General features: G+C 35.1%; 1 non-coding gene across 1 annotated transcript; it reads left to right on the forward strand.

The window, feature by feature from the left end:
• Window positions 1-19,458: 19,458 nt before the first annotated feature.
• LOC141422833 (U6 spliceosomal RNA) lies at window positions 19,459-19,562 on the forward strand. The gene has a single exon (XR_012447554.1). It is a non-coding gene; the product is annotated as a U6 spliceosomal RNA (small nuclear RNA).
• The last annotated feature ends 3,948 nt before the right edge of the window (window positions 19,563-23,510 follow it).

A 23,510-nucleotide genomic window follows, 5' to 3' on the forward strand; every position in this document is an offset into this window, starting at 1 on the left:
ATTTTAGAATTCTCTTTTAAAAATGTGTGACAAATTTATTTTTAAAGAGTAAAACGACATGACTCAAGATGAAACAAGTAATTGTTACTCTTTCAGATGGCAGATTTTAAAGTCTCATGAGGCGGGTATATTGTAGAAGGAATCAGATTTTACTCATGAAACACGTTTCTATTTAAATATATTTTAATAGTCATTGAGGACAAGTCTTCAAGTCAGATGGGTCCTTGAGGAGCTTTCATTCTGGCTAGTCTCAGCTGGCTTGTTGATCATTTTATGTCTACTGCTTGGACCATAGAAACCTTCAAATGCTTAGAATTACTTTGAAGACTTTAGATATTTTCTCAAAGGTTGCTATGATCTATCTTGACTTAAGTCTGTAGTTAAAGTACTACCAGGAAACAAAAATGTGAAATGTTGTTTCCATAAAGATACATCATCTCTAATTCTAAAGAATTGGATAAATAAACTAAGTAATAGCTTTACTTAAAGTTCTCATAGTTATGTTGTAATGTTTGTGACACTGTTTTCAAGGTGAATAATACTTGTAAGATGAGCTTAACAAGATCCCATTAATATTTTGTCAAATTAGTATAATTCCTTCTTCTCCCTTTTTTGAAGCATTTAGACAGTAGTTTGTCTCTATCAGCTAACAGAGCTCCAAAGATAGAAAACCATTGATGTGTGTCAATATGTGAATTATATGGATTAACTAAGGTATTAGTCTGGGTTATCTAAAGAAATAGAAATATAATTTATTATAAGAAATCATCATACCAAGTTACAGAAATTAAGAAGATCCAAGATATTCACCTAGCAAGCTGGAGACCCAGAAGTTCCAACAGCATTCCAAGTCTGTGCACATCTCAAGGCAGCAGAAGATGAATGCCCAGTACAGTCAGGCAGAAAGAGAAAATTCTCCTTGTCTTTTATGTTGCAACTGGATCTTAGTCAATTGTGCAAGGCTCACTCACATTATATAGGACAATCTGCTTTACATAGTTACTGATTCAAATGTCAATCTCATCCACAAAAACCTTCACAGACATGTCCAGAATAATGCTTAACCAAATAGCTAGTCACCTAGTGGCCCAATCAAGTTGACACCTAAAATTAGTCATTATGCTATCTATTATCTATCTATCTATCTATCTATCTATCTATCTATCTATCTATCCATCTATCTATCTATCATCTATCTGTAGTCTTACCTCAAAGCAGTCTTTTCTTACTATCTCCTTTGTTTTGGATAAATCAAATGTCCACATTTATTGTTATGATACTGCTATTTAAATCCAACTAAAGTCTGAAATAGAAAGAAATTCTTTTGGCTTTTGTCTGAATTTCATACATTTTGATATTTCTTCCTAATGATCATATATTTTTCAAGTTTTAGAGCAAAAAATACTCTAGTGTGTATTTTTCATTGATTTCCAAAAATTTTTATGTATCATAGACAGAGCCTGAGTGTTGACCATTAGTTACTAAGCAATAATATTTATGCCATATATCATTTATTTATGGTATATGAATGTTTTATGTGATGTAGAGGTACTATAACTGTTTTCTGGTTTAGCTCTATGATTAAATTTTCTACATGCTTCTGTAGAGTTTGCAGCATGACACAATTCAAACAAGTGGGAGTAATTATCTAAGCTATGAAGCCTATCTTACCTCAACTCTTAACATACCAAAAAAAAAAAATTGAGGAGAAGGGTTGATTTAGTCTCCTTTCCTTTATCTACAATGACCTTAAAGGAGGAAGGCAAGAAGAGAAACAGAAGGTTGATTTTGTTAATAACTGTATGCTATCTTCTACCATGGTTTGCAGGAGTAGGAGGGATGAGAATGTTCAATTTCTTTCTTAGCATTGCCCCTTGAGATGGAGAAAGCACACCAGATTGGTTCTATAAAGCATCCAGTTCTTCTCAGCAGGTTCCAGTCAGTTCTGGCATATTGCCCACGTCTATACAGTTGGGTATGTGTGTGTGTATGCATGTGTGTGTGCCATATATAAATTACATGTCCTTATTGAGAAACAAAGACAAGTAAACCTTGGAAGGGAAATCAAATCACACCATCCTGTCTGGCATGACTCATGTTCTTCCTTCTGATAATGTGTAAATACATATAAACTACCAGAATCATATTACTCTAATATTCAGAATTTCTCAAAATTCCAAACCAATAAGTACTCTAGGTTCAGTAGTTACAATTATTATTTTATGAAATTTTACAAATAATTAACAAACAATATAGGCCACAGAATGCTGTAATATTGGTAATATATTTCACCTTTGCATATTACTGTTTGCTTGTGAAGTTCTCCTACATCTTCCTTTATTTTCCCTGTTCAGAGTTTTATTTCAAGCACTATGTTTGGGGAAAATGTTAATTTTGCTTTGATTTGGATTTGTGTAAAATAAGCCATTATTTATAACAAATAGTACCTAAAGTTTTACTTCCTCTCTGACTTTATTTCCTTATTCACACATTAACAAATATTTACTCAAGCATGGATTCCATCCTTATTAGGTAAGTAACTTGGATTTCTACTTCCTTTATCTTCCTTTGATGTTTGTAATAATCCTTGTCCTTTCTGTCAACAAAAGCACATGAAAAAACAGTCAGTCAATCAATCAAACAATGGTCTCAATATTCCTTATGTTGATTTTTATAATATTTTCTGCAAAGCAATTACCCCAAAGTAAGGTTTTAATTGCTCTTTTGGATATGTATCACATCTTTCAGAAGTTTTTGGGATAAGAGGTCCTTTATAAAGTCTTAGATTGTTAGTATATTTTGATTTTATGTCTTTGTTTTTGTCTCTCTTGACAGTGAACTCAGAAACCCCTAATGATGGAAAATTCTTGTATTAATTTTCTATGGCTGTTGTAACAGTACCATAAACTGGATAGGTTAAAGCAACAGAAACTTATTTTCTTACAGTTTTGGAGCCTAGAAGTCTGAGATCAAGGTATTAAAAGGTTTAATTCCTTCTGACAACTGTGAGGCAGAAGCTTTTATATACTCCTATTTTCTTGTTTTTTTCTGGAAATTATCCTTATTCCTTGTGATTTATAGACACATCACCCTTACCTCTTTCTTCAGGTTCATATGACATTCTTCCTGTGTGTGTGTCAGTGCCCAAATATCTTTATTTTATAAAAAAGACCATTCATATTGGATTAGGGGTTCATCATACTCCAACTATGATCTAATCTTAACAATTTATATTTGCAATGATGCTGTTTCTAACTATAGTCGCATTCTGAGATGCTAGTGGTTAGAACTTCAACATGGGAATTTGGGGATCATGACTATCTCATAATGTCTCTCTATCCATTTTGAATCACAGAAAAATGGAGGAAAAACCGATAAACACAATGACCTCAATGACCTCCTTGTATTTGACCTTGTTCACCAATTCTAAATCCTTTATAGTCCATCGGGTCACACCAACACCTAAATTTCCTCACAGTTTTGGAAAAGCACACTAGGTAAGGGAGGTGATTACAGGTTGCATATATTTTTAAGATAGTACAGCTGGACACATTATAAAGTTTCTACATACGTGTCATTTTACTTTTATAATTTGTGCTTTAGTGACTGAAAATTTCTGTTAAATATTTAAAAAAAATTTTTTGCTTAAAGGTTTTCCTATATAAGCTTCCAGAAACTTGGAAGCAGTACCCAAAGGCTGTGCTAATCTGATCACCATTTTGCCCAATTCCTATGATCCTAGAAGCTGTAGGGTAGAAGGACTTTTTAGAAACTCAGGATCACATCTTTGTCTTAGTGACTTAATAGCTATTTAAAATTATTACTGAGACATAAAGAAGGACTTTAAATGAATGCCTTTAGTTATTCTCAATGTTATGTGAAAATGACTATTCTGTTCTGGATGTTTTGTATAGTTGTTCTCTTTGAGTTCTTTGTATTGCTAGAAAAGTAATTAAATGAAAACGTTCCTTTAATTTTAATCATATAGATATATATATTTCAACTATTTCTACCATCAGCTGAACATTTTTGTATCAGCTCATCCTTAAAATATATGAAAGTGTAGAAATAGTTTTACATAACTTTTAAATTTGGACTTAACATTGATTTGCACTAATTCTGTCAGAGAAAGAGAGAGAGAGAGAAATAATTCTACACATCTTTTTTGAGAATTACTAAAACTCCAAACAAGTACAATTCCCTATAGATTCTTTTCCTTGTACACATTAAGTTTGGCAGATTTGAGGATCTGGCATTATCTGCTTGTACTTAAAATAAAATATCTAGTTTTAGCTGGGCACCTGTGGCTCACACCTGTAATCCTAGCTACTTGAGAGGCTGAGATCAGAAGGACTGCCAGTTGAGGTCAGTCCAGACAAATAATTTGTGGCCCCCATCTGCAAATAACCAGAGCAAAATGTGCTGGGACGTGGCTTAAGTGTTAGAGCAACTGCTTTGTAAACACAAAGCCCTGAGTTCAAAACCTGTCCCACCAAAGGAAAAAAAATCTAGATTTGCTATCATTTACCCTATTCATAACCTTCCCATTAGAGGGAATGAATGAAAGAAAGAAACATACTGCACTCACATAAATGAAGTTGTGGTATGGTGTATTATTTCTGGCTTTGCTATAAGCCAATGGTTAAAAAGCTGTCTGGCTGGAAATGTTTCAATGGAAAAGCAGACTATGGGTTTTTGGAAATAAGTCCAGAGTACCTGATGCTTGGAGGTAACATAATGTGCATGGCAGGTGAGTGTGTTAGAAGGTGTGCAGGTGCACAGAAGGTGCATAGGAGGTGTTAGAAGGTGTGCAGGTGCATAGAAGGTGCATAGAAGGTGTTAGAAGGTGTGCAGGTGCATAGAAGGTGCATAGGAGGTGTTAGAAGGTGTGCAGGTGCATAGAAGGTGCATAGAAGGTGTTAGAAGGTGTGCAGGTGCATAGAAGGTGCATAGGAGGTGTTAGAAGGTGTTAGAAGGTGTGCAGGTGCATAGAAGGTGCATAGAAGGTGTTAGAAGGTGTGCAGGTGCATAGAAGGTGCATAGGAGGTGTTAGAAGGTGCATAGAAGGTGTTAGAAGGTGTGCAGGTGCATAGAAGGTGCATAGGAGGTGTTAGAAGGTGCATAGAAGGTGTTAGAAGGTGTGCAGGTGCATAGAAGGTGCATAGAAGGTGTTAGAAGGTGCATAGGTGGCTTCACTATATTTTTAGAGATGAAATTATTTTTTCAAGAGAAGGCACAACCAGAGTCTAATATCTTTTTGGCAGTGAGCTTTGCTGGTCTTCTTGAGGGCTTTGGGGTCTGGCTTACTGTGTACTTCACACTGTAGTAACATAGAGTGCAAGAATTAGGAGAATGGAGGACTACATTTTGTAGCATTTCAAAGGTTTTCTGGAAGCCCAAGAAAGTTAAGAAAATAGTCTTGTTAAACTTGTCCCCCAACCCAAAATTCCCTATCCTCTCCCTATTAAGATAAACAATAGATTCTGAACTAAGCCTGAGATTTCCCATTTTTAATTTCAGCTTTTAGGATTTGAATAGTAAAATTTCTGAATTGTACAATGCAAGTGTTTTCTTGATTTTTGTATTCTTTGTTTGTTTGCCAGATTTATGTAGCACTTTTGAACCCAAGTCTAAGGTACTTTCTTAGGTCAGCTTGTTCCCCACCTTTTTAAAATTAATCACTTGAGATGTAATCTGTGAATCACCCTAGTGACTCCCTGTAAGCTCCCACTGGCATCATGTACTAGCTGATCATGTCAGAACCACAGAAAACTACAGCATGTCAGACCCATGCAACGCCAGCTCTCTGCAGAGAGATACATTTGTCAATGTCTCATTGCAACTGATGCCCACTTTGGGAATTTTGTTACTGTAAAATTGTGGCCGTGAGACTAATAAAAAAAATCTGCACATATACAAAACAGAGCAATTGGTTGTTATTTTTGCCCCTTTTTATTTTTTTAAAAGAAGAATATCTTAACACAAAATGTACAATGTGTTGTTGTCTCTAATGTTATTGCTAAAATCCACAGAAATCAAGGAGCCAGCTTTGAAAAGCAAGTGAACAGAGACAAATCAGGAGTCTAGGAAGGGGAAAGTGATGGCCAAGCCAGGGCAGGACTCTTCAGTATAAGGCTTCTTTTCTGATGAGTAAGTTTTTCTCTGAAGCCCCTCAATTTAAAATTCGGAAAGATGATGGAAGCTGCCTTAGTTAATTGTCAGCTCACACCTTTCTTTAATGAGTTTCATAGAAGTTTATGGGTAAGTTACCCCTGGTGACCCAGGTAGGGTTTCCTTCCACTCCAGCTGAGACTGTCAGAATAGGAAAAAGAGGATCCATTTTCTGATTAATGAAAATAATAATTATGTACAGATGAAAGCAAAATGAGAAAGCAAAGAGCTTCCATGTTACTTTAAACAAAGAAGAGTTAAGGCCTTATCTTAACTATGCATTGGCACCGCAATGCGAAATGGTCATGCAAAATTAATTTTTAATGTGTTCAATTTATATTAAAAATTTCTGCAAGTGTGTGAATTTTTTTTCCAAGGCTGGAGTGCTACTTCATTTACAATATTCCCTGAAGGTGTTTTTTTTTTTAAAGAGACTCTTAAACTGAAGCCATTTTAGGGGTTTTATGAGACATTATGTGAGCTTTCATATGCAAGTTAGTCGTTAAGTACCAGATATTATATTCTGTAATATGCTTAAGTGATATTAGAGGCTGTATATAGCCTGCAGTAATGGCTATTGCTGCTTTTTTAATTTATCAAGAAAATGTTGCTTAAATAAGGAGCAAATCAATGCTGGGTTGTACAAAATATAAATGTAAGGATGTAACAGTATTTTTTATATACTTGCTTCTTCCAGCTTCACAAGAAGGGAAAAATACAACCTTCCAAGACTTCCACTGACAGAAATTATAAGAAAAACCTAAATGAAATAAAATAGTATATTTCCAGTTAGAGAGCCGCTAAGAGTACACAGAATGATGTTGAACAATGGATACCCATTGCTACTTGATGCTTCTGGATGGACATAAAGATGAATTTTATGCTCTTGATAATTGTTTTCTGTATGCTCTCTGGCATTCAGATAAAGTAAAATCTCTTATTTGGATTTAAACAAGTTAAGGCTTTGACTATTTTGCCTGTAAAAGGAAATATTTGTATTATGCTGGATTCACTGGTCAAGCTTTGAAAAGCACAGATAAAGCTCCCACCTGGTGAGTGAAACTAACTTAAAAAAATTAAAGACAGATTCTTGTGCCATAATCCACCTACACTGCAATCTACGTATTTCTTAACATGGGTAGTTTTGTGGATATTTAGTCTTTTAGCATGGTTCCAAATTGGAAATGTTATATGGCAAGAAAGAAGACATGACTAGTTATTCACTATGTATGGATCTTATCATTATTGATTTTAAAATAGATCATTTGAACCTAAAAATAATAATTTCTCACAAAAATGTCTCAAAATAGTAAATAACTCAAAGCGAAATGAATTTTACAGTATGAAATTTATTTCTAAAAATAAATAACTTCTTAGTTGATATCATAGCTTCAACCTAAATTTTGATATAAACTTTGGATATAAATATTGACTGGTTTCAGCTTCCTAGTCTAAAAAGTATGGTGTAGGGAATCCTGTAGGGTTTGTTAATAAGGATTTCAAATATCTGGGATCTATAATTAAGAGTTAAACTTTAAAATGAACAAGAAAAGACAGCATTCCCAGAGGAAACTGAGAAAGAGTTCTATTTCTCTCCAATATGAGCATTATCAAGATATGTAGTATGTGTATACATACACACACACACACACACACACACATATATACCTATGTATGTTTTTTAAATACTATATTAAGTATCACCAATGTTCTATGGAAGTTTCATACATTTTCTTCACATTTAGTCAAAATATAAAAACATGAAGTTAAATTAGATTTTCCTTGACACTATGCTTTGTGAGACAAATAACAAGGTAAGTCAATATCTAAAACAGCTTTCTGAGAGTGTTATAGGCTCAGTATATGTTTAGAACTTTCATATATAAGGCATAGTTTAATAACTATTTGTTAATTAATTTTCATGTGCATTCCACATTTACCAAGCCCCAACTCTACTCCTCATATAATGCTCTAAAATTCTGAGAATTCCTAAATTGCCTTCAAAATCAACAATAAGAAAGTAAATTACACTCATCACCATTTCAATGGTTAGTGTATTTTTGGTTTATTAATTCTTAAAGACTGATCATAAAATTTTTTATATAATAGATATCATTACCAGATTATCAGAATGCTCATTCATAGGACCAATACTTATGTGACTTTGGTGCTGTAATTTTGGATCTTGGAATGAATCTGTTTACTAACTCTCCTGATTGTCATTAGTATTATTTTTTATGTCAACATTGGCAGGCAGTTTTCCATTTACAGCCCATTCAAGCTGTAGAATCTTTCTAAGTATTCACAAGTTTCCTGGGCCCTCTGGGTCCCTGTAAACCCAAAGCTGTGTGTCTAAAATGAAGACAATATTCCTACATAACTCCCTGCCTTCCTTCCTTCCTCGTCCAGCTGCAGATCTCCTTTCTCCACTCTGCAGTATGATTAAATTCATTTGAAATCAAAATCATCTCTTCCACTCGCCTTCTCTCTCCCAGCTGCTGATTCCCACCCAATCCCTCTTTTGGAGTCAGATTTAATACGAATATTTAAAATCAAAATCATCTTCTGTTTCTTTGCCCTAGCCCCACAGCTGCAGATTTCCTCTCCCTGTACTGTTCTCAGTCTGTAGCTCACCAAAATGTTTCTCAGAGAAATAAGAAGTTTTTCCCTTCCAAAACTGCTAAAAGTCTCATGAGTCTCCTTTTACCATGGTTTCTTTTGATCATTCTAAAAGTTGTGTCAAATTGGGGTGTACATGTCAGGGGTTAAGATTTCTTTCAATTAATAAATACTGGTATAAAATGACATGCCAAGCCATTTGTACCATGCATTCTATAGAACCTTTTCAAACTCATACAACATATTCTTCACATAATTGATCAATAGAGGAAAAGAAGACTGCACAAAGTAAAGCCTAGCTCTACTAGATCTTAAACATTCAGAAGAAATAAGTAGAAATAAGCAAATAAAGTTTTTTTGGCAAAGAGTTTATTTATTTAGCAACAGCAATGCAGTTGCTTACACTTTCTACAAATGTTTTATCTCTTTTTCCGTAGCACCTGTCCCCAAGTGAATAGAACCACATCTGTCTCATCTTGGCATAACAAGTACACATCTACATCTGTGAATGATGATTCCATTTTTGAAGGAAACAGTGTATACTCCTGCACTCCTGCAGTCTGGTGGAAAAAAAAATGCACAATAGACTTTGTGTCTTGCAGTAAGGCAAGTAAGGCTTCTAAATAGTGAGTAGAAAGTTTGGAGATTGTACAAATGTATTGAATTTTCAATTTAGGAAGCTATGAATGTTACTTATGTCTGTGTATGAATTGTTCATGTAAATGTATACATATTATCATAAAATAAAACATAAAGAATTCACTTAGTAGAAAGTGTAATTTAGAAAAGAAAATGCTTCGTAAATACTTCAGCATTTTATAAGATAATAGGATGGAAATAGCTGGCATATTGCCTCAGATATTTTCTGAAGAAACAAGATTAATTTTAGGTAAGAAAGAATTCTTGGTCTTAATTGATTCCAATTAGAGTTACTGATTGTGATAATTTAGGGTATTTTGTATTTTGCACACTTCAATTTTAACCCAAATAGCCAATCTGTATGCAGAATCTTCTAATAATTAATGAAAAGGGTCAGTCAGGGTAGGTAGAAAATCCTGGAAGTCTTAATTTCAGATCAAACAGAACATATAGTTCCAAAGATAAATAGTTTTTTCTTTCCCCAAATTCATACTAGTTTCTGTGATCTCTGTTTGAAACCAACAAGATGAGTATCGCTCTTTTTTTTTTTTTTTCCCTTTCCTCTCTTCTCCCCGATCCATTCTAATCTCTTGGTCCTATTTCAGTTCACACCATTCTTCTATGCTACTGCAATTCACCACCACTTCCTACCTACCTTCTGCAAAAGCCTCCAAACTGAGCTCCTGGTCTCAACACCACTTTCTCACCAATCCATGCCCCTACTGCAACCAGAATGAACATTCCTGAGCTCACTCCAGATCTCTGATTTATTTCCTTAAAACCCTTCAATGGCTGTCACCCTCATGAGACTCAATCTTTCATTATAGCATATAAGAGCCTCACAGCTCTCATTGTGGGGCTCTTCAGCCTTAACTCTTCTTTTTCGCTCCCTTTATCCCTCAATACTACCTTCAGTCATTGAATTATTTTCAGTTCTTGAAACCGTTCTCATTTTATTTCTCCCCTTATCCTCTCCCCTCTCGTGCACACACACATACACACACACACACACACACATACACACATACACACATACACATACACACACATACACATACACACATACACATACACATACATACACACACATACACACACACATACACATACACACACATACAAACACACACATACACACACATACACACACACACACACACACACACACACACTCACCTCTCCCGCTGAGTTTTTTCCTACGCTATCCCTTATACCTACAACAGTTTCCCATTTCACTCCTTCCCTGCCAGTCTTCCACGTTATCTTTTTGCATAATAGCAAGTGGGAATGGGCGGAGACATTAAGATGGTATGCAAGTGGCTGTAGGAATTACAAACTCAAATTTTATGTCCTTCATGTTTTTTTCCTGGATTCTTATTCATTGTGTGCAGAACACTAACTCAGGCACTATGAGAATATTTTTTTAAATGCTATTTGACTGTTAGGGAATGCTCTTAGGAAAATTGAACTGATGCATGCAAAGTGTATTAGTATACAACATAGAAGTGACATAAAAGGGTGTGCAGGTACTTCACCAATTGTTTTGTTGTTTGGTGCAAAGAGTGAAAGTAATTCCTTTGGCATTTTATCCTTTGTTATACCATTACCTCATATTCGCTTTTGTGCACCAATAAAATCATCAGATTTTGGATAATAGTGACATGATTTCAGAGTTTCAAAGATAATCCTTTAGGTGATTCCATAATCTGTTCAGTAATCATTTCCCAGAACTTCATAGGTCTTGCATGTATGCATTTCAGCTTTATTCCTCCTCCTTCTCTGAAGTCTATTTATTTTTCCTTGATCATTCCACAGTGAGAAGTAAGAACAGCTGCTCTCCATGGTTGTGTCTGTTCATAGTGCTAAAGTCCCGTATCTCACCTATCTTTCAAAAAACAGTAGGTTCTCAAAAGAAAAAAATGTGGCTGCGAATTTTAACTGTGTTTTGCTTTTATTTCAAGGACACTGCTGGTCCCAGGGCGGTTGCTGCATGGTTGCATTATGGTCTCCTAACTTCCCGTGAGAACCTCCCAACTGCTCTCCTGTCTTCTCCACTTTACTTAGCTCCCTTGGGTTGGAACTGCCTCCATGTGTCTGCACTCCTGACCGTTGGCATAAACCTTTTTCTGCACATTTTTTTCATCTGAAGGCGAGAAGAGCAAACTGCATAATTTACCAGCACTTCCTGGGTGGTCACACCTTCCTTTTCTCTCCTTTCTGGCCTAACCCAGCTGCCATCTGTTCTCCTAAGCACCCCAGGCCGTCCTGTGCTTGACAATACACTGCAGTGTTACAGGCAGAAAAATGAGCTGTGATAGAAATCTAAAATTCTTTCCGCATCTATAGTGTGTCCCATTTCCTGTGTTTCATTGACTCTGGCCAGTTTGTATCTGTACATTTATAAGTTTCTTTCTGGTTTTTTTTTTTTTGACCATTAATGACTTAAAAAAAAATCAACCAAGAGTGTTAAATAATGTGTAATTTACTGATAGCACTCCAGACTTTTTGATGAACATGTAGGCAGTCTTTTAAAATATTCATTATATGCCCACAGGGATAAAAGGAGTTACTTCAGTGTAGTGGAGAAATTATATATTTTAGTGTATTTTTCAAAATATATAAACACCATCAGTTTTACTGGTCAACTGAGTTTGAATTTTGATATTTTAAAAACATATATTACAAAGAGTATGGATTAGAAGGATTTTTATCTGCTGGGTATTTTTTCCCCAATTTTAGATATCCCTATCACTTACAAATTCCTCAGATTTCTCAGCTGATCCTTGCTGCTATGTTCAGAGTTAACATTACTATCTAGAAAATAATCTGCAATGAAATACTCACTAATAAACAATGAGCATTTAAAAGTTACAATAGAAACTTTAGCCTAGTTCTTTAATGCTCAGCATAATTTTGCTTCTGAGAAGAAAAGAAGCTTGATGCCAGTAAATAGTATAAATATGTGGACTCCTCTCGGCAATTTTTAACTTGAGTATATTGATTACAATATATTGCCAAACACAGCATTGTGCTAGCAAATTTCACTTAATAAATCTTAAGTTTAGTAAACATTTTTTCTTTTTTTTTTGACAATTTAGATAAGTAGTAAACATTTGTTGATTCAGGAATATACCCAAGAAATAAACCTAGGCCCAACATATTTTTCCTTTTGAGTAAAGTTAATGTTATACTTTTGAAACTTTGAATGTGTTTTCTCAATTCTCTGAAATTTAAGGAAGAGAGATGTTAATGAACAGGACAATTTGAAATCAATTAGATTATCATTATTGGGTAAAGTGTATAAAGTTCTAAAAATAAAATAAAATTCTTCTGGTGACTTATGACCATGAATTAGCATCCATTTGATATTATATGTGCAACAGTGTATCTTTGAGTACAGCTAATAGAGGATTTATAAAGTATCTGACATTATAGCAGAATTTCTAGGTATAGTTAACAATGTAGATTTTACTACAAATGCTTTATATTTATCTCCTGTTTACATAGATTCTAAGATTTAACTGCAATTGTTTTACTTTTGCCAGTGTCATCAGGGTTACCTGAAGTCCTTGCATACTAGGTGAGTAACTTTGCCCAATTTACGTAACTTCTTTTAATCTCAGTTTCCTTCTATGTGGTGAAACCAGTTTCCTTCTATGTGGTGAAACCGATACTAGCTCTACTTTTGTTAAAACAGGAGAACTATAGCCCCCAAACCAAATCTAGTCTGCAGCCTATTTTATGGTAGTAAAGTTAAGACTGGATTTCACACTTGTAAAGAAAACTATCAGCAACAACAAAAGCAGAGAAAACTGTTTAAGAGAGAGCTTATGTGGACTAAAAGCTGATATGCTCACTAGCTGGCCATCATAGATACATTTTCCTCTTCCTAAATTATATCATGGAATTTTCTTGAAAATTAAATGAGATAGTATATGTAAAGTAGTTGACAAGATGCCAGGCAGATGGGAAGGGTTCAGTGAATAACACTTTTTATTGTTTGCAGTAATACCAGTAAAAGAATGATACTGATAGATTGGCAGGTTCTCATTTAATATGTTTCTCATATTCTGTCCTATTGTGAATACCATTTGGTGCTAGATAGAATTAAAAAGCATTCTTTTGGGGATAAGGGAGATCATTTAAAAAAGCATAACAATGTATACTTTCTGATTTATTTTAATCAATTAATTTTTAAATATTTTTAACATGATTCTAATGTAATAAGTTATATCTCAGGGGAGGGAATTCTGGAGATGGGTTCATAAAAATATGTTAGAGATGCCTGGAAAGGAAATAACTTGCTGTTCTTTCTCTTTGCCTGTGTGGGTTACTTTTATTTCTCTTGCAAAAGATAGCATTTTAGTCACTGCTTTTCTTCTTTTCTGAATATGGACTCCAATATGGAAACAGTGCTGTTTTCTTAAACGGGGGGATGTTGGACAGGAAAATATAAAAAAGAAATGTTTATTGTTCTGTTTTATCTTCAAAGAACATAGAGCATGAAATCTCTTTTGAATGCTCTGCTAGCACCACAGAAGCCCACCACAAACTAAGGTTCATTGAAGCAAACATCTTTCTCTTTCTTAAGAAATTCATTAAACTGCATTAATATTAACCTCACCTGCCATCTGTGTAGTGAAACCTGTAGATCCCAGTCAGTGAGTCCTTGGAAATACCATGTTCAGGGTCCCAGGTAATAAACAACAAAGCAATAGAATCTGCTCGGGTCAGGGTCTTATTTGAATTCAAGCTGAATCCAGCTGTATGCATGGGAGAATCCCTAAGGATCCAAAACACATGCACACACACACACACACACACACACACACACACACACACAAATGAAGTAAGAAAATCAGCAGGGGTTCAAGTTAAAAGGAAGGACCTGATTTGGTCAGGCAGTAGAAGGAAGGTTATGGCTGGGTAGAAATGAAATAGGCCATAAATACTCCCACCAAATTCCTTTGCAAATAGGATTCTAGTGTTACTTCTATGGTTTTCCTTTTTCCTCCATGTCCTGATGGCTAAGTCACAGGATCATGTGTGCTCACTTGAAAAACTTATCATAAGTCTTTCAACATTCTGGACCTGTACTTAATATAAAAGTCATCCATTTGACTCCCTATTAAAACACTAACCTGTGGATATTTTTGTTACAAATTTATCCATAGAAGGAAAGAAAAGTGAGGGATGAATTTTCAAGAGTGGAGAAAATCATCCCATGTTTCTGTGCATTTGAGCTGGTCTGTTCTGTCTCTTAAAGGTCATACTTAGAGGGAGGAAGAGTGACATGTTGTGAGAGGGAGTCTTGTGGGTAAAAATTAAGTCCCAAAAGAATTGAAGAAGGCAGAATCGTGAGATACTCATTGTAGGTCATATAATGTGCCCTCCAGAAGAACCACAGCAAGAACCTATATGGGATAAATCAATTTTGATTAGTGACCTCCAACTTTGAAATGACAAACCACTATTCTTCAAATTGCCATTGATTCTATTGCAATCAGCTGTACTCTAGGTGGTGGTAGTACCAGAGGTCCTAACCTTAAGAATACATGTGCATTTTTTTGAAGATTCAGGACTTAGGTGAGGCCATTACTACTACCCACCAACTCTAATTTGAACTCATAGGATGATTCTTAAAATCTCTCCTAATTGAAAAGTGTCCCTTAGAGTTATTTAAGATACCTCTGCTGATAGTTTGACTAAGGTAGGTAATTCAGCTGAAGCACAGGTAAAGGCAAAGATTATATGATTTCACATTGCATGCTGAATCTTTATTTTTACTTGCAATGCCATCTACCTGGGACCCACTCCTTGACCTAGCAATTCTAACTCAGAGGTCTCACCTTTTAAGACCACACACACACACATCCCTTCTATTATTATACACATGCAGATGGAAGAGCATAGTGGGTACCAAGAAGAAAAACAAATGATACGTTGTCCTTCCCTAAGACTGGAAGCCATAACCCTTTGAAATAGTAACATTCAAGATTCATTACAAACCTGCTGGTAATCTCCAAAAATATCTAAATATGTTGTCTGTAAACAGAGTTCCAGGGAGGAAGTAGAGTCATGTTAAAGCGGCAAAAAAAAAAAAAAAAAAAAAAAAAAATTACCTTTTAAACCCTCCTTGAAAATCAGAAATTTACCTCCAGAAAAACCTGAGTTTTTTTCAATGAGAAATGCCCTCCTTAGGATTTATATTTATTGTTTTAGAACATAACCAAAGTACAAAATGCTAAATATTGGTTGTTTTGCTTTTAAATAAACACATTTCCTACCACTTCCAAGGATGAAAAAGAAAAGGTAAGGGACTGGATGTTTCTTTACCAGATGAACATCTATGAAATAGCTCCATTGGCCTGTATACTTGGAAAAGAGCTGCTAATTTCTGAAGAATGTTCTCACATTGCAACAGCACATGGGACCTGGCAGCAGGTCCTTTCCCAATGCAGGTCACAGGTTCCTAAGTGTTTAGAGTGCCTCTGTGGACTGTGTGTCCTCAGTAAATACCAAGCTAGAACTGGAGTGATCTGTCAATATCAGAAGGAAAATTATTCATTTTCTTTCCACTTTCCTTCTATTCCTTCTTTGTAAAATCTTTTGTGTTTCTTTCTTCTCTTCTTTCCCTATCTAATCTTTCTCTTCTGCATAAAATATTGTGGGTGTTGAAAAGTTAAGTTTTAAAATGTGCCTTAGAGATTTTTTAATAATCAATTTTTTATTGCTCTGTCAAATTTTTCAGAGAAACAACTTTAAAAAGAGGAAAGGTTTCTTTTGGTTCATGGTTTCAGTTTTCAGTCCATGATTTGCTGGCTCCATTGATTATAGGGCTGTAGACAGGCAGAATATTATAGCAGCAGGAATGTGTGGTCTAGAAGTCTGCTTACCTCATGGAGGCCAAGAAGCAGAGCAAGAGGAAGGGATGAGATGCTCACCATGACCTATTTTAACTAGGTCCCACATTCTAAAGGTGTACCATCTGCCACTGTGTGTACACTGGTGACCAAGTCTTTACCTTATGGCCTTTGGAGGACATTTCATAACTAAACTGTTAGTGACTTTTGACCTCAAATTAAGTATTTTTTCCCTTTGTGAATTGTGGAATGACTAATAAAGACCAAGTACTGATTGAAAAATGAAAGAGAAATAAGAGAAGCAGGAGATTAACTTAGAACTCAACTTCTCAACCTGTTTAGGATCAGGAAGTTAGAGCTATAGGGTAAAAGAATGAGAGTGAGGGACAGGCTGATGAAAAGGAAGACTATTCATATCTTTTCTGGGAATGGGTGAGATTTTCCAAGAATTAGGGAGCAACCTCTCTTTGCTCCTTTTATTTTCTTTATGGTCACTGTTATGGCAATTGTCAGCTGCCAAGGCACTGGATGATGTGTCATTTAGCATATAGATGGGATTTTAATGAAGTTAAAGATTGTCTGGCAGTCACTCTGCAGCCATTTTAGATGCAACGGGCTTCAACTAGCCCACCTAAGCAGTAATTTAGGCCCACAGGCATAGACATCTTGTCCTTAAATATAAGCAAGGTTAGTGTGGGATAGAAATTTAGCTAGGTCATCTAGATTATACAAGATTAGTGCAAGTAACAAAGCCATAATAGATTTGAAAGTAGGCCCAAATTGCTTTTTGTTGACTTTTATTTTCTAATATGTTTGATGTGATATGATAATCTAAGCGTTTGAAGAAAGCGTCAAGTGTTGGAAAAGGAAATAAACATTTATTATTTGCTGGCTATGAGCCAGGAATGAGTTAATCACTCTAAGTACATTATTACATAGTTTAAGTAGCCAAGTTTATTATTCCAAAGTGGTCATTCCACACTCTTTCAGGTAAATATACTTAGGAAAGTGAAGCTAATATAAGTTTGTACAGAAAGGAATATTATAAGGAATTTCCAATTTCAATTCTTATTTCTTGGTATAAAAACATCTGGAATTTCTAGTATATGACAGACTGCTAAATATTATCAATGTGATGTTGAATAAGACAAAATTCCTCTTCTCCCAATGTTTGCATTCTAGTAGGGTAGGGAAGAATGAATAATTAAATAAATATGCATATTGAGTAATATTGGATGAGGAAAGGAAGTAGACAATATGATATAGTAGACATTCTCTGAGGGTGACCTGTATATTAGGTGTCCAGAGCAGAACACTTATTATTTGAAAGGAATAATATTTAATCTGATACTTGAAGGGCAAACAGATGGCCAGCACATTATAAGCATAGTGAACAAGGGAAAGAGGTAAACCAGTAGGAAGGTGATCTTGTTGAAAGCTTTGTGTAGCTTAATGTGTAAGATAATTATTATAAGTGTGGAAAGCCATCATAGAGTAGTGATCCATCTGCTATTATCTGCATGCAAAAGAAAATCTCTCAGGCTGCTGAATGACTCTCTCCATCTAGTACTCCAGGAAGTAAGAATAGATCTTCTAGACCATGTTATGACATCTGAGAGGATCGAAGAAGATTATGAGTTTTAGTGTCCTTGCCTTATTCCAAATGAGTTACTTAGTTTAAATGCCATTGCTTTTCTCTTGTCTATGTGACAGTGGATAAGCAAGTTATGACATCTGAGATTACAAAATGGATATTTAGCTAAAAATGTCATTACCTCTTTGTTATCTATGTGACCGTCAATGAACAACAGTCACCTTCTCATTGGTCAGGGCTTCTTCATGGTTTCTGTGAAAGGATTCTTGTGGTTGTTTAATGCCACAGTCCTGCTAATGACATTTTTATTGATTTGAACACAGTGTAGCATAATGGGTAGGAGAATGATTCTGGAACTACAATGTTTTATTTTAAATTCTGGCTTTTCCAATTATTAGCCAGGAACCCTTGGGTGAGTTGCTTAACTTTTCTATGTCCCAGGTTTATCACGTCTCATGTAGAGATAATAATAGTATCTACCTCATGTGACTATTGTGAGGACTAAATGAATTAAAACTTATATAGCACTTGGAACAGTGCCTGGAATATAGTAATGAACAAGTAAGTGCTAGCTGTATCTGAAATTGTCGGATTAGAGCAGGGATTAGGCTACTCTTGGAGATAGTCTGCCAAGTCTTGTTTTATCCATCCTTTCCAAGTGGACATGAAGATAAACACTCTTTCTCCAGTAATGAAATGTTTGCATGTTAATGAGATTGTGGATATTGGGAAAGCTATTTGAAAGAATGAGAAGCTGGAAAAAAATAACTATGGGACAGTGAAGGGCATCAATATCAAAGAAAAGAAGGAATCAGTACAGATAGATCAACAGAAAAAAATGCTTTAAAAAAGGTAGAAGGGCAACTATATGAAAGAAGGTGTAGAAAGACATAGTGCTTTTGCTAGTTTGAAATAAAAATAGCTATACAGAGAGATTCCTAGTGTTGCTTCCATGCACATGTTTGTTGCAACCCACATTGGTTCATCTCTACCAGACCTCTTCACTGCTTCCTGGTCCCCTTCCCATAGTGACCTCTGTCAGTTTAAGAACAAGAGGGCTGAACAGGTTCTGCCTGGAAGCAAGGGGGTGGGGAGGTACCCCAAATAATGTATATACATGTGAGTAAATGTAAAAACTATAAAATAAAAAAATTTAAAAAAAGAAAAGGGATGGAGTAAAAAGAGGTAAGAGGCCAGCTGTGATGAATGCAAAGAAATCAGTAGATTGAGGGGTAAAATTAGGTCACCCCTATTGTACCAGTCAGACAATTGTGAGGAATTGTCCTCCCAATCTTTTTCTTATAGATCTTGTAGTAGATTTCAGATAAGAAGTTAGTTCCTAGTCAGAAGTTAAAAAAGTTAAATATAAGGTGAGTAATTATAAACACTTTTTTAGATAAGAAAAGCAAAGTTGAGAGGGAATGTGGTAGTTTTGAAAGAAATTATTTGAGAGAGCTCATATATATACATACATACATACATACATATATATATACATAGAGAATATGTTTTTCAGATAGAAATTGTATTGCATAGAAAAGGAAATGTAAATATCTAAAATTAAAGATAATGGTGCTCACTTATGTAGCACATATGCCAAAATTGGAATGATACAGAGATTAATATGATCTCTGCACAAGAATGACACACAAATTTGTGAAGTAGTCATTATTTTTAATAGCTAACTGTGGAAATAGGAACCCCAAAACAGATGAATGGATATATATTCATGAATGGATATGTGTGTGTGTGTGTACTGTGTGCATATACATATATATATATATATATATTTATGTGTATATATACATATATATACCATATTTTCTTTATACACTGACATATATGTCAGAGAGAGAGAGAGAGAATGAGCACATGGAATGAAAAATGAAATTATGTCGTTTGCAGGAAAATATATAGAACTGGACATCATAATGCTAAGACAAACCAAACTCAAAAGGTCAAATATCATATGCTTTAGTTATTTGTAGAACCTAGACCTAAAAGGATGATAATGACGACAATGAGTCAAGAATATACATGGGAGACTGTCTGGGGCCAATAAGCAAGAGAGGTGGGAGAGAAAAAAAAGATCCTGAGGGGGGAAAAGGATGGAAGGAAGTATGTTACCCATATACATATGAAGATTGCAAAATGAAACCCATCAAACATTGTTTGAAAGAGGAGGGAGGAGAAAGAAGGAGAATGGAAATATATTTAGAGAGTGAACTTGCTCAAGGTACACTGTACACATGTATGGAACTATCGCAATGAAATTGCCTCAAATTATTAATGTATGATAATTGAAAAATAAAAATTAAAGACAGTGATTTCCCTAAAGGAAGATATAATAGATTCTAAATGCAAAAGAGGCTGTTGATAGCATGCTATCTAGGTTTTTATCCTATCTTTTGAATTTCTGTTCTGTGGCCATTGGCTTGTTGCCAAAGTCTCTGCCTCAGTTTCTAGCTAGTAAAAGTAGGATATATTAGGAACCACCTCAGATGTTGGTGAGAGTGCATTTTGTCCAGGACAGTCCATAGTAAATGAAATAGAAGTAATAGCTATTGTTGTAACACAATTAAGGTAGAGGAGTAAGTCAGCCAAGGTATAAGAATAACTAAAGGGCATGTCTATCATCCCAGCTAGGTAGGAGGTAGAGATCAGAGGATCACAGTTTGAGGCAAGCCTAGGCAAAAAGTGAGAGACTCTTTCTGAAAAGCAATTAAAGGTAGAGTTAAAAGGACTCGGGTGGTAGCTCCAGTGATTAGCAAGCACAAGGCCTTGCATTCAAACTCCAGTACCATTAAAAAGAAAAAGAAAAACTTAGTCGTGAAATATAAGGAGTAGGAATATGAGATAATTCTTAACTGAATGCGTTTTCTTTTCCTCAAGAAATAAGAAGAAAGTTCTTTTCTGATAATAAAGAGGGAAGACATGGAGCCTAAAATTAAGAGAAAGTATAAAATTTTAGCTGGGGTTCTGGAAAATGACAATAAAAGAAGAAATGAAAAGACAGAAGGAAGGACTGCAGGCCATCTCAGAGTAATGTGAATACTCTTATGAAAGAACCAATGTTCCTGCTTGTGGGGTTTTCTCCAGTAGCTCCTCGTAGCTAGTGGAGCCCTGGAATGACAGTATTGTATTAGCAGGATAAACTAGTTTACGCTACAATAATCACAGTATAAAGTCTAAGCAATTCAGACTGCTGAAAATATTCACAATACATGCATCTGACAAAGGACTCGTATCCAGGATGCATAAAGAATTTCTACAAATCATTAATAAAAAATTAGCTAGTCAACACAAATAGGCAAAGGAATTGAACAGACTCATCTGAAGATGGAGTAGGCCAAGAAGCACATTGAAAGCTTTATACAAGGAACAAATAAAAATGACCTCATACCCACAGGAAGGACTAAATTAAAGACTGATAACAGCAAATATTTGTGAGAAGATGGGCCAACTAGAATTTTCATACATCACTTGCAGGGGTACAAAATTACAGAACCCTTTTTCATTTTGCTCTTTTTGTTGTGCTGAGTGGGGGTACATTCACAAAAGTTCTTAATATATCAAATATCATATTTAAATTTACCCCATTCTATCATTCTCCTTCACTGCCCCTCCCCATTCCTAGAATAGTTTCAACAGGTATCATTTTTCCATTTAAATACATGTGTACACAGTATTTGCACTATATTCACTCTCCCACATCATTTCCCCACCTCTTCCCCACCGTTAAACACATTCAATGAACTCAAAACCCAGGTATTTACAAGAGAAAATAATTATATACTCATAAATAGTGATGCATTGAAATGTGAAAGCAAGTTATTCACAGTATCCCAAAACTGGAGATAACTCAAATACTTCAAGAGAAAAACAGAGAAGGTCTGATATATTTGTGTGGTGGAATACTACTCATAATTATGCAAATAAAAAAACCACTGGATAATGAACAGAAATACTGAGAGATTTAAACAGAAAAAAAAATGAAGATTTGAAATGAATGAATGAAAGAATCCAGACACAAAAGAGCCCATAACGTATGATATAATTTATGCAAGGTTAAAATACAGACCAAAGTAGTCTATAAAGTTGGAGCTTGGGCTGCTTATGGAAGCTGTGGAATGACCTTGAGGGACCATAAAGAAACTTCTTAGCAAGATAGAGATGTTCAGTATGCTGGGGTCAAGTGTATAAATATTTGTTGAAAATCATTGAATAGTATACTTAAGAATTGCAGTTTTAATCTATAAATTGATATTTTAAGAAATGTTCTCCTGTGCATGGTTAATGAGAACAACATGGACAAGAAGTAGTGACTCCTGTTTTTGCAAGTTGACTTTGTCATTGCACAAGCACAATACTGTTTCCGACTTCCTTACTAGAACCTTGTCCTCAACTCTAAATGGTTTTTGACAAATCTACCAGCCTCCCTTTTGTATTCAGCTCACTCACAGGTCAATCTCTGCTCTTATATTTTTCTTTCTTATACTTGTCATGAATTGTTTTCTGTCTCCATCTAAGATCTTTTCTCATCTCCCTTATTTCTATTAAGATTGGAATGGCAAATTGCAGACTTCCTAAGAGACATTTTATTTATTTATTTACTTTCATCTTTTGACACAGGCCCACTATGTAGCCCAGACTGGTCTCAAACTTGCAATCCTTCTGTCTCAGCCTTTCAAGTGCTGTGATTATAGGTGTGCACCACTGTGCCCACACCTATCTTAAATATTTATTTTGAATGAGTATGAAATCTTAGACCTCAGAGTCAACAAAATAGCTTAAAAGTGCTTCTTGTCATTAAATCTGGAAACTTTGCACTATATCCTGCAATTTCTTTTAGTAAAATACTCAACTAATTCTGAGTGGACAGATACATTGATGGACCTGGAGGTATGCCAAAGAATTTCTAATCTGTGAAGAAGTGGGTAGACCTTAATCGATAACTGCATACTGAAGGTACATAAACAATGTGAATAATGCCTCTGAAGGAGGAAGTATTTTAAGATGCATTTCTCTCCCTCTTTTCTTTACTATGCATTTTTTGTTTATTTTACCACTGAAAAATTACTCTAGTGTACCTCCTCAATTTTATACCTTGCCCAATCTTATACTTGACTGGCTCAAGTCCCCATCATCTCTCACTGTCCTCAAGGTGACCCTTGTCTCTCTTTGTGATTCCAGTTGGATCTCTCACTTTCCCTTTTTACTCTCTCAAACTCATTCTCTCCCAAACTTCAGCTAGATGAGCTTCAGAACTGCGTATTATTTAGAAACGGACTGTATTCTTTAATGTTTCTATACCTTAGCTCTGGCTATTTCCCCTTGGAAAACACATACCAAGCACCAAGTCCATCCTGGTCCCAGTAGTTAATTAACTTGTTTAAGGAAGACATAGTCCGTTCTCTCCTGTTTATGCTTCCCTTTGTTGAGTTTTCTTTATTATTACAAGTGCCAAGCTATACTTTTAACTGCTGGATTATAAACCTCTTGAGAAAGGGGTTATATCTTATAACCTACATATTGTAGTTTTTAGCTCAGGGTCTGACCCAACATAATCACTCAATAGATATTTGTTGATTGTCTCATCATAAGTCTTTAAAAGTGTCATTACA

The sequence above is a fragment of the Castor canadensis genome, chromosome 4, assembly GCF_047511655.1.
Source record: "Castor canadensis chromosome 4, mCasCan1.hap1v2, whole genome shotgun sequence".
In the NCBI taxonomy this organism is placed as follows: Eukaryota; Metazoa; Chordata; class Mammalia; order Rodentia; family Castoridae; genus Castor; species Castor canadensis.